The following is a 7,500-nucleotide window of genomic DNA, read 5'->3' on the forward strand; positions in this document are numbered from 1 at the left end:
AAGGTATTATGGGTCGCGTGGTTCCTCACGATGTAAAAGTTACGACGTTATGTTTGTACTATATAGGCTTACGCAACAACCAAAAAAAAAAAAAAAAAAAGAGGGAGGGATGCAACACGAGGACTTCCCGGAAGGTCACCCATCCTAGTACTACTCTCGCACAAGTACGCTTAACTGCGGAGTTCTGATGGGATCCGGTGCATTAGTGCTGGTATGATCGCATCCGTTAGTATATATCATGCAATCGCATATATCGTTTTTTGAAAACTCAAGGGATCATTCAATGTGGATCCCACTTGATATGAGGACCGGATTATTCACCTTGGACGTGCTTCGAACCGCAAAAAACAAGAGATAACCATATCCGAACATAATTTTGTACTCGTAGCTAATTGTGTCGCGATCACAAAAAAACATCCGAAACACTTTTAAACGTCAAAATTCGGCCTCCAGAATGGTCTAATGGTACGAAGACCCTTTGCCTTGCCAGAAACACTCTTGGGGCTTTCCTAAAAGGTATTATGGGTCGCGTGGTTCCTCACGATGTAAAAGTTACGACGTTATGTTTGTACTATATAGTCTTACGCAACAACCAAAAAAAAAAAAAAAAAAAGAGGGAGGGATGCAACACAAGGACTTCCCGGGAGGTCACTCATCCTAGTACTACTCTCGCATAAGTACGCTTAACTGCGGAGTTCTGATGGGATCCGGTGCATTAGTGCTGGTATGATCGCATCCGTTAGTATATATCATGCAATCGCATATATCGTTTTTTGAAAACTCAAGGGATCATTCAATGTGGATCCCACTTGATATGAGGACCGGTTTATTCACCTTGGACGTGCTTCGAACCGCAAAAAACAAGAGATAACCATATCCGAACATAATTTTGTACTCGTAGCTAATTGTGTCGCGATCACAAAAAAACATCCGAAACACTTTTAAACGTCAAAATTCAGCCTCCAAAATGGTCTAATGGTACGAAGACCCTTTGCCTTGCCAGAAACACTCTTGGGGCTTTCCGAAAAGGTATTATGGGTCGCGTGGTTCCTCACGATGTAAAAGTTACGACGTTATGTTTGTACTATATAGGCTTACGCAACAACCAAAAAAAAAAAAAAAAAAAAGAGGGAGGGATGCAACACGAGGACTTCCCGGAAGGTCACCCATCCTAGTACTACTCTCGCCCAAGCACGCTTAACTGCGGAGTTCTGATGGGATCCGGTGCATTAGTGTTGGTATGATCGCATCCGATAGTATATATCATGCAATCGCATATATCGTTTTTTGAAAACTCAAGGGATCATTCAATGTGGGTCCCACTTGATATGTGGACCCGTTTATTCACCTTGGACGTGCTTCGAACCGCGAAAAACAAGAGATAACCAAATCCGAACATAATTTTGTACTCGTAGCTAATTGTGTCGCGATCACAAAAAAACATCCGAAACACTTTTAAACGTCAAAATTCGGCCTCCAGAATGGTCCAATGGTACGAAGACCCTTTGCCTTGCCAGAAACACTCTTGGGGCTTTCCGAAAAGGTATTATGGGTCGCGTGGTTCCTCACGATGTAAAAGTTACGACGTTATGTTTGTACTATATAGTCTTACGCAACAACCAAAAAAAAAAAAAAAAAAAAGAGGGAGGGATGCAACACAAGGACTTCCCGGGAGGTCACTCATCCTAGTACTACTCTCGCATAAGTACGCTTAACTGCGGAGTTCTGATGGGATCCGGTGCATTAGTGCTGGTATGATCGCATCCGTTAGTATATATCATGCAATCGCATATATCGTTTTTTTAAAACTCAAGGGATCATTCAATGTGGATCCCACTTGATATGAGGACCGGTTTATTCACCTTGGACGTGCTTCGAACCGCAAAAAACAAGAGATAACCATATCCGAACATAATTTTGTACTCGTAGCTAATTGTGTCGCGATCACAAAAAAACATCCGAAACACTTTTAAACGTCAAAATTCAGCCTCCAAAATGGTCTAATGGTACGAAGACCCTTTGCCTTGCCAGAAACACTCTTGGGGCTTTCCGAAAAGGTATTATGGGTCGCGTGGTTCCTCACGATGTAAAAGTTACGACGTTATGTTTGTACTATATAGGCTTACGCAACAACCAAAAAAAAAAAAAAAAAAAGAGGGAGGGATGCAACACGAGGACTTCCCGGAAGGTCACCCATCCTAGTACTACTCTCGCCCAAGCACGCTTAACTGCGGAGTTCTGATGGGATCCGGTGCATTAGTGCTGGTATGATCGCATCCGTTAGTATATATCATGCAATCGCATATATCGTTTTTTGAAAACTCAAGGGATCATTCAATGTGGGTCCCACTTGATATGTGGACCCGTTTATTCACCTTGGACGTGCTTCGAACCGCGAAAAACAAGAGATAACCATATCCGAACATAATTTTGTACTCGTAGCTAATTGTGTCGCGATCACAAAAAAACATCCGAAGCACTTTTAAACGTCAAAATTCGGCCTCCAGAATGGTCCAATGGTACGAAGACCCATTGCCTTGCCGGAACACTCTTGGGGCTTTCCGAAAAGGTATTATGGGTCGCGTGGTTCCTCACGATGTAAAAGTTACGACGTTATGTTTGTACTATATAGGCTTACGCAACAACCAAAAAAAAAAAAAAAAAAAAAGAGAGAGAGGGATGCAACACGAGGACTTCCCGGGAGGTCACCCATCCTAGTACTACTCTCGCCCAAGCACGCTTAACTGCGGAGTTCTGATGGGATCCGGTGCATTAGTGCTGGTATGATCGCATCCGTTAGTATATATCATGCAATCGCATATATCGTTTTTTGAAAACTCAAGGGATCATTCAATGTGGGTCCCACTTGATATGTGGACCCGTTTATTCACCATGGACGTGCTTCGAACCGCGAAAAACAAGAGATAACCATATCCGAACATAATTTTGTACTCGTAGCTAATTGTGTCGCGATCACAAAAAAACATCCGAAACACTTTTAAACGTCAAAATTCGGCCTCCAGAATGGTCCAATGGTACGAAGACCCTTTGCCTTGCCAGAAACACTCTTGGGGCTTTCCGAAAAGGTATTATGGGTCGCGTGGTTCCTCACGATGTAAAAGTTACGACGTTATGTTTGTACTATATAGGCTTACGCAACAACCAAAAAAAAAAAAAAAAAAAAGAGGGAGGGATGCAACACGAGGACTTCCCGGGAGGTCACCCATCCTAGTACTACTCTCGCCCAAGCACGCTTAACTGCGGAGTTCTGATGGGATCCGGTGCATTAGTGCTGGTATGATCGCATCCGTTAGTATATATCATGCAATCGCATATATCGTTTTTTTAAAACTCAAGGGATCATTCAATGTTGGTCCCACTTGATATGTGGACCCGTTTATTCACCTTGGACGTGCTTCGAACCGCGAAAAACAAGAGATAACCATATCCGAACATAATTTTGTACTCGTAGCTAATTGTGTCGCGATCACAAAAAAACATCCGAAACACTTTTAAACGTCAAAATTCGGCCTCCAGAATGGTCCAATGGTACGAAGACCCTTTGCCTTGCCAGAAACACTCTTGGGGCTTTCCGAAAAGGTATTATGGGTCGCGTGGTTCCTCACGATGTAAAAGTTACGACGTTATGTTTGTACTATATAGGCTTACGCAACAACCAAAAAAAAAAAAAAAAAAAAAGAGGGAGGGATGCAACACGAGGACTTCCCGGGAGGTCACCCATCCTAGTACTACTCTCGCCCAAGCACGCTTAACTGCGGAGTTCTGATGGGATCCGGTGCATTAGTGCTGGTATGATCGCATGCGTTAGTATATATCATGCAATCGCATATATCGTTTTTTGAAAACTCAAGGGATCATTCAATGTGGGTCCCACTTGATATGTGGACCCGTTTATTCACCTTGGACGTGCTTCGAACCGCGAAAAACAAGAGATAACCATATCCGAACATAATTTTGTACTCGTAGCTAATTGTGTCGCGATCACAAAAAAACATCCGAAACACTTTTAAACGTCAAAATTCAGCCTCCAAAATGGTCTAATGGTACGAAGACCCTTTGCCTTGCCAGAAACACTCTTGGGGCTTTCCGAAAAGGTATTATGGGTCGCGTGGTTCCTCACGATGTAAAAGTTACGACGTTATGTTTGTACTATATAGGCTTACGCAACAACCAAAAAAAAAAAAAAAAAAAAGAGGGAGGGATGCAACACGAGGACTTCCCGGAAGGTCACCCATCCTAGTACTACTCTCGCCCAAGCACGCTTGACTGCGGAGTTCTGATGGGATCCGGTGCATTAGTGCTGGTATGATCGCATCCGATAGTATATATCATGCAATCGCATATATCGTTTTTTGAAAACTCAAGGGATCATTCAATGTGGGTCCCACTTGATATGTGGACCCGTTTATTCACCTTGGACGTGCTTCGAACCGCGAAAAACAAGAGATAACCATATCCGAACATAATTTTGTACTCGTAGCTAATTGTGTCGCGATCACAAAAAAACATCTGAAACACTTTTAAACGTCAAAATTCGGCCTCCAGAATGGTCCAATGGTACAAAGACCCTTTGCCTTGCCAGAAACACTCTTGGGGCTTTCCGAAAAGGTATTATGGGTCGCGTGGTTCCTCACGATGTAAAAGTTACGACGTTATGTTTGTACTATATAGGCTTACGCAACAACCAAAAAAAAAAAAAAAAAAAAAAGAGGGAGGGATGCAACACGAGGACTTCCCGGGAGGTCACCCATCCTAGTACTACTCTCGCCCAAGCACGCTTAACTGCGGAGTTCTGATGGGATCCGGTGCATTAGTGCTGGTATGATCGCATCCGTTAGTATATATCATGCAATCGCATATATCGTTTTTTGAAAACTCAAAGGATCATTCAATGTGGGTCCCACTTGATATGTGGACCCGTTTATTCACCTTGGACGTGCTTCGAACCGCGAAAAACAAGAGATAACCATATCCGAACATAATTTTGTACTCGTAGCTAATTGTGTCGCGATCACAAAAAAACATCTGAAACACTTTTAAACGTCAAAATTCGGCCTCCAGAATGGTCCAATGGTACGAAGACCCTTTGCCTTGCCAGAAACACTCTTGGGGCTTTCCGAAAAGGTATTATGGGTCGCGTGGTTCCTCACGATGTAAAAGTTACGATGTTATGTTTGTACTATATAGTCTTACGCAACAACCAAAAAAAAAAAAAAAAAAGAGGGTGGGATACAACACGAGGACTTCCCGGAAGGTCACCCATCCTAGTACTACTATCGCCGAAGCGTGCTTAACTGTGGAGTTCTGATGGGATACGGTGCATTAGTGCTGGTATGATCGCATCCATTAGTATATATCATGCAATCGCATATATCGTTTTTTGAAAACTCAAGGGATCATTCAATGTGGGTCCCACTTGATATGTGGACCGGTTTATTCACCTTGGACGTGCTTCGAACCGCGAAAAACAAGAGATAACCAAATCCGAACATAATTTTGTACTCGTAGCTAATTGTGTCGCGATCACAAAAAAACATCCGAAACACTTTTAAACGTCAAAATTCGGCCTCCAGAATGGTCCAATGGTACGAAGACCCTTTGCCTTGCCAGAAACACTCTTGGGGCTTTCCGAAAAGGTATTATGGGTCGCGTGGTTCCTCACGATGTAAAAGTTACGACGTTATGTTTGTACTATATAGTCTTACGCAACAACCAAAAAAAAAAAAAAAAAAAGAGGGAGGGATGCAACACAAGGACTTCCCGGGAGGTCACTCATCCTAGTACTACTCTCGCATAAGTACGCTTAACTGCGGAGTTCTGATGGGATCCGGTGCATTAGTGCTGGTATGATCGCATCCGTTAGTATATATCATGCAATCGCATATATCGTTTTTTGAAAACTCAAGGGATCATTCAATGTGGGTCCCACTTGATATGTGGACCCGTTTATTCACCTTGGACGTGCTTCGAACCGCGAAAAACAAGAGATAACCATATCCGAACATAATTTTGTACTCGTAGCTAATTGTGTCGCGATCACAAAAAAACATCCGAAACACTTTTAAACGTCAAAATTCGGCCTCCAGAATGGTCCAATGGTACGAAGACCCTTTGCCTTGCCAGAAACACTCTTGGGGCTTTCCGAAAAGGTATTATGGGTCGCGTGGTTCCTCACGATGTAAAAGTTACGACGTTATGTTTGTACTATATAGGCTTACGCAACAACCAAAAAAAAAAAAAAAAAAAAAAGAGGGAGGGATGCAACACGAGGACTTCCCGGGAGGTCACCCATCCTAGTACTACTCTCGCCCAAGCACGCTTAACTGCGGAGTTCTGATGGGATCCGGTGCATTAGTGCTGGTATGATCGCATGCGTTAGTATATATCATGCAATCGCATATATCGTTTTTTGAAAACTCAAGGGATCATTCAATGTGGGTCCCACTTGATATGTGGACCCGTTTATTCACCTTGGACGTGCTTCGAACCGCGAAAAACAAGAGATAACCATATCCGAACATAATTTTGTACTCGTAGCTAATTGTGTCGCGATCACAAAAAAACATCTGAAACACTTTTAAACGTCAAAATTCGGCCTCCAGAATGGTCCAATGGTACGAAGACCCTTTGCCTTGCCAGAAACACTCTTGGGGCTTTCCGAAAAGGTATTATGGGTCGCGTGGTTCCTCACGATGTAAAAGTTACGACGTTATGTTTGTACTATATAGGCTTACGCAACAACCAAAAAAAAAAAAAAAAAAAAGAGGGAGGGATGCAACACGAGGACTTCCCGGAAGGTCACCCATCCTAGTACTACTCTCGCCCAAGCACGCTTAACTGCGGAGTTCTGATGGGATCCGGTGCATTAGTGCTGGTATGATCGCATCCGATAGTATATATCATGCAATCGCATATATCGTTTTTTGAAAACTCAAGGGATCATTCAATGTGGGTCCCACTTGATATGTGGACCCGTTTATTCACCTTGGACGTGCTTCGAACCGCGAAAAACAAGAGATAACCATATCCGAACATAATTTTGTACTCGTAGCTAATTGTGTCGCGATCACAAAAAAACATCTGAAACACTTTTAAACGTCAAAATTCGGCCTCCAGAATGGTCCAATGGTACGAAGACCCTTTGCCTTGCCAGAAACACTCTTGGGGCTTTCCGAAAAGGTATTATGGGTCGCGTGGTTCCTCACGATGTAAAAGTTACGACGTTATGTTTGTACTATATAGGCTTACGCAACAACCAAAAAAAAAAAAAAAAAAAAAGAGGGAGGGATGCAACACGAGGACTTCCCGGGAGGTCACCCATCCTAGTACTACTCTCGCCCAAGCACGCTTAACTGCGGAGTTCTGATGGGATCCGGTGCATTAGTGCTGGTATGATCGCATCCGTTAGTATATATCATGCAATCGCATATATCGTTTTTTGAAAACTCAAGGGATCATTCAATGTGGGTCCCACTTGAT

The 7,500-nt window shown here is 43.0% G+C and overlaps 11 non-coding genes and 4 pseudogenes across 11 annotated transcripts; all 15 read right to left on the reverse strand.

The window, feature by feature from the left end:
• Positions 1-106: 106 nt before the first annotated feature.
• LOC147921679 (5S ribosomal RNA) lies at positions 107-225 on the reverse strand. Its single transcript, XR_015590296.1, has one exon. It is a non-coding gene; the product is annotated as a 5S ribosomal RNA (ribosomal RNA).
• A 394-nt stretch (positions 226-619) lies between these two features.
• LOC147921680 (5S ribosomal RNA) lies at positions 620-738 on the reverse strand (annotated as a pseudogene).
• Positions 739-1,133: 395 nt separating this feature from the next.
• Positions 1,134-1,252, reverse strand: LOC147921681 (5S ribosomal RNA). Its single transcript, XR_015590184.1, has one exon. It is a non-coding gene; the product is annotated as a 5S ribosomal RNA (ribosomal RNA).
• Positions 1,253-1,647: 395 nt separating this feature from the next.
• Positions 1,648-1,766, reverse strand: LOC147921682 (5S ribosomal RNA; annotated as a pseudogene).
• Positions 1,767-2,160: 394 nt separating this feature from the next.
• On the reverse strand, positions 2,161-2,279 carry LOC147921683 (5S ribosomal RNA). Its single transcript, XR_015590013.1, has one exon. It is a non-coding gene; the product is annotated as a 5S ribosomal RNA (ribosomal RNA).
• A 397-nt stretch (positions 2,280-2,676) lies between these two features.
• LOC147921684 (5S ribosomal RNA) lies at positions 2,677-2,795 on the reverse strand. Its single transcript, XR_015589819.1, has one exon. It is a non-coding gene; the product is annotated as a 5S ribosomal RNA (ribosomal RNA).
• A 395-nt stretch (positions 2,796-3,190) lies between these two features.
• On the reverse strand, positions 3,191-3,309 carry LOC147921685 (5S ribosomal RNA). The gene has a single exon (XR_015589922.1). It is a non-coding gene; the product is annotated as a 5S ribosomal RNA (ribosomal RNA).
• A 396-nt stretch (positions 3,310-3,705) lies between these two features.
• LOC147921686 (5S ribosomal RNA) lies at positions 3,706-3,824 on the reverse strand. Its single transcript, XR_015590110.1, has one exon. It is a non-coding gene; the product is annotated as a 5S ribosomal RNA (ribosomal RNA).
• Positions 3,825-4,219: 395 nt separating this feature from the next.
• LOC147921687 (5S ribosomal RNA) lies at positions 4,220-4,338 on the reverse strand. The gene has a single exon (XR_015590093.1). It is a non-coding gene; the product is annotated as a 5S ribosomal RNA (ribosomal RNA).
• Positions 4,339-4,735: 397 nt separating this feature from the next.
• Positions 4,736-4,854, reverse strand: LOC147921688 (5S ribosomal RNA). The gene has a single exon (XR_015589972.1). It is a non-coding gene; the product is annotated as a 5S ribosomal RNA (ribosomal RNA).
• Positions 4,855-5,247: 393 nt separating this feature from the next.
• LOC147921689 (5S ribosomal RNA) lies at positions 5,248-5,366 on the reverse strand (annotated as a pseudogene).
• Positions 5,367-5,760: 394 nt separating this feature from the next.
• Positions 5,761-5,879, reverse strand: LOC147921690 (5S ribosomal RNA; annotated as a pseudogene).
• Positions 5,880-6,276: 397 nt separating this feature from the next.
• LOC147921691 (5S ribosomal RNA) lies at positions 6,277-6,395 on the reverse strand. The gene has a single exon (XR_015590111.1). It is a non-coding gene; the product is annotated as a 5S ribosomal RNA (ribosomal RNA).
• Positions 6,396-6,790: 395 nt separating this feature from the next.
• Positions 6,791-6,909, reverse strand: LOC147921692 (5S ribosomal RNA). Its single transcript, XR_015590014.1, has one exon. It is a non-coding gene; the product is annotated as a 5S ribosomal RNA (ribosomal RNA).
• A 396-nt stretch (positions 6,910-7,305) lies between these two features.
• On the reverse strand, positions 7,306-7,424 carry LOC147921693 (5S ribosomal RNA). The gene has a single exon (XR_015589984.1). It is a non-coding gene; the product is annotated as a 5S ribosomal RNA (ribosomal RNA).
• Between the last annotated feature and the right edge of the window lie 76 nt (positions 7,425-7,500).

The sequence above is a fragment of the Camelina sativa genome, chromosome 18 (genome assembly GCF_030686135.1).
Source record: "Camelina sativa cultivar CO46 ecotype springtype chromosome 18, ASM3068613v1".
In the NCBI taxonomy this organism is placed as follows: Eukaryota; Viridiplantae; Streptophyta; class Magnoliopsida; order Brassicales; family Brassicaceae; genus Camelina; species Camelina sativa.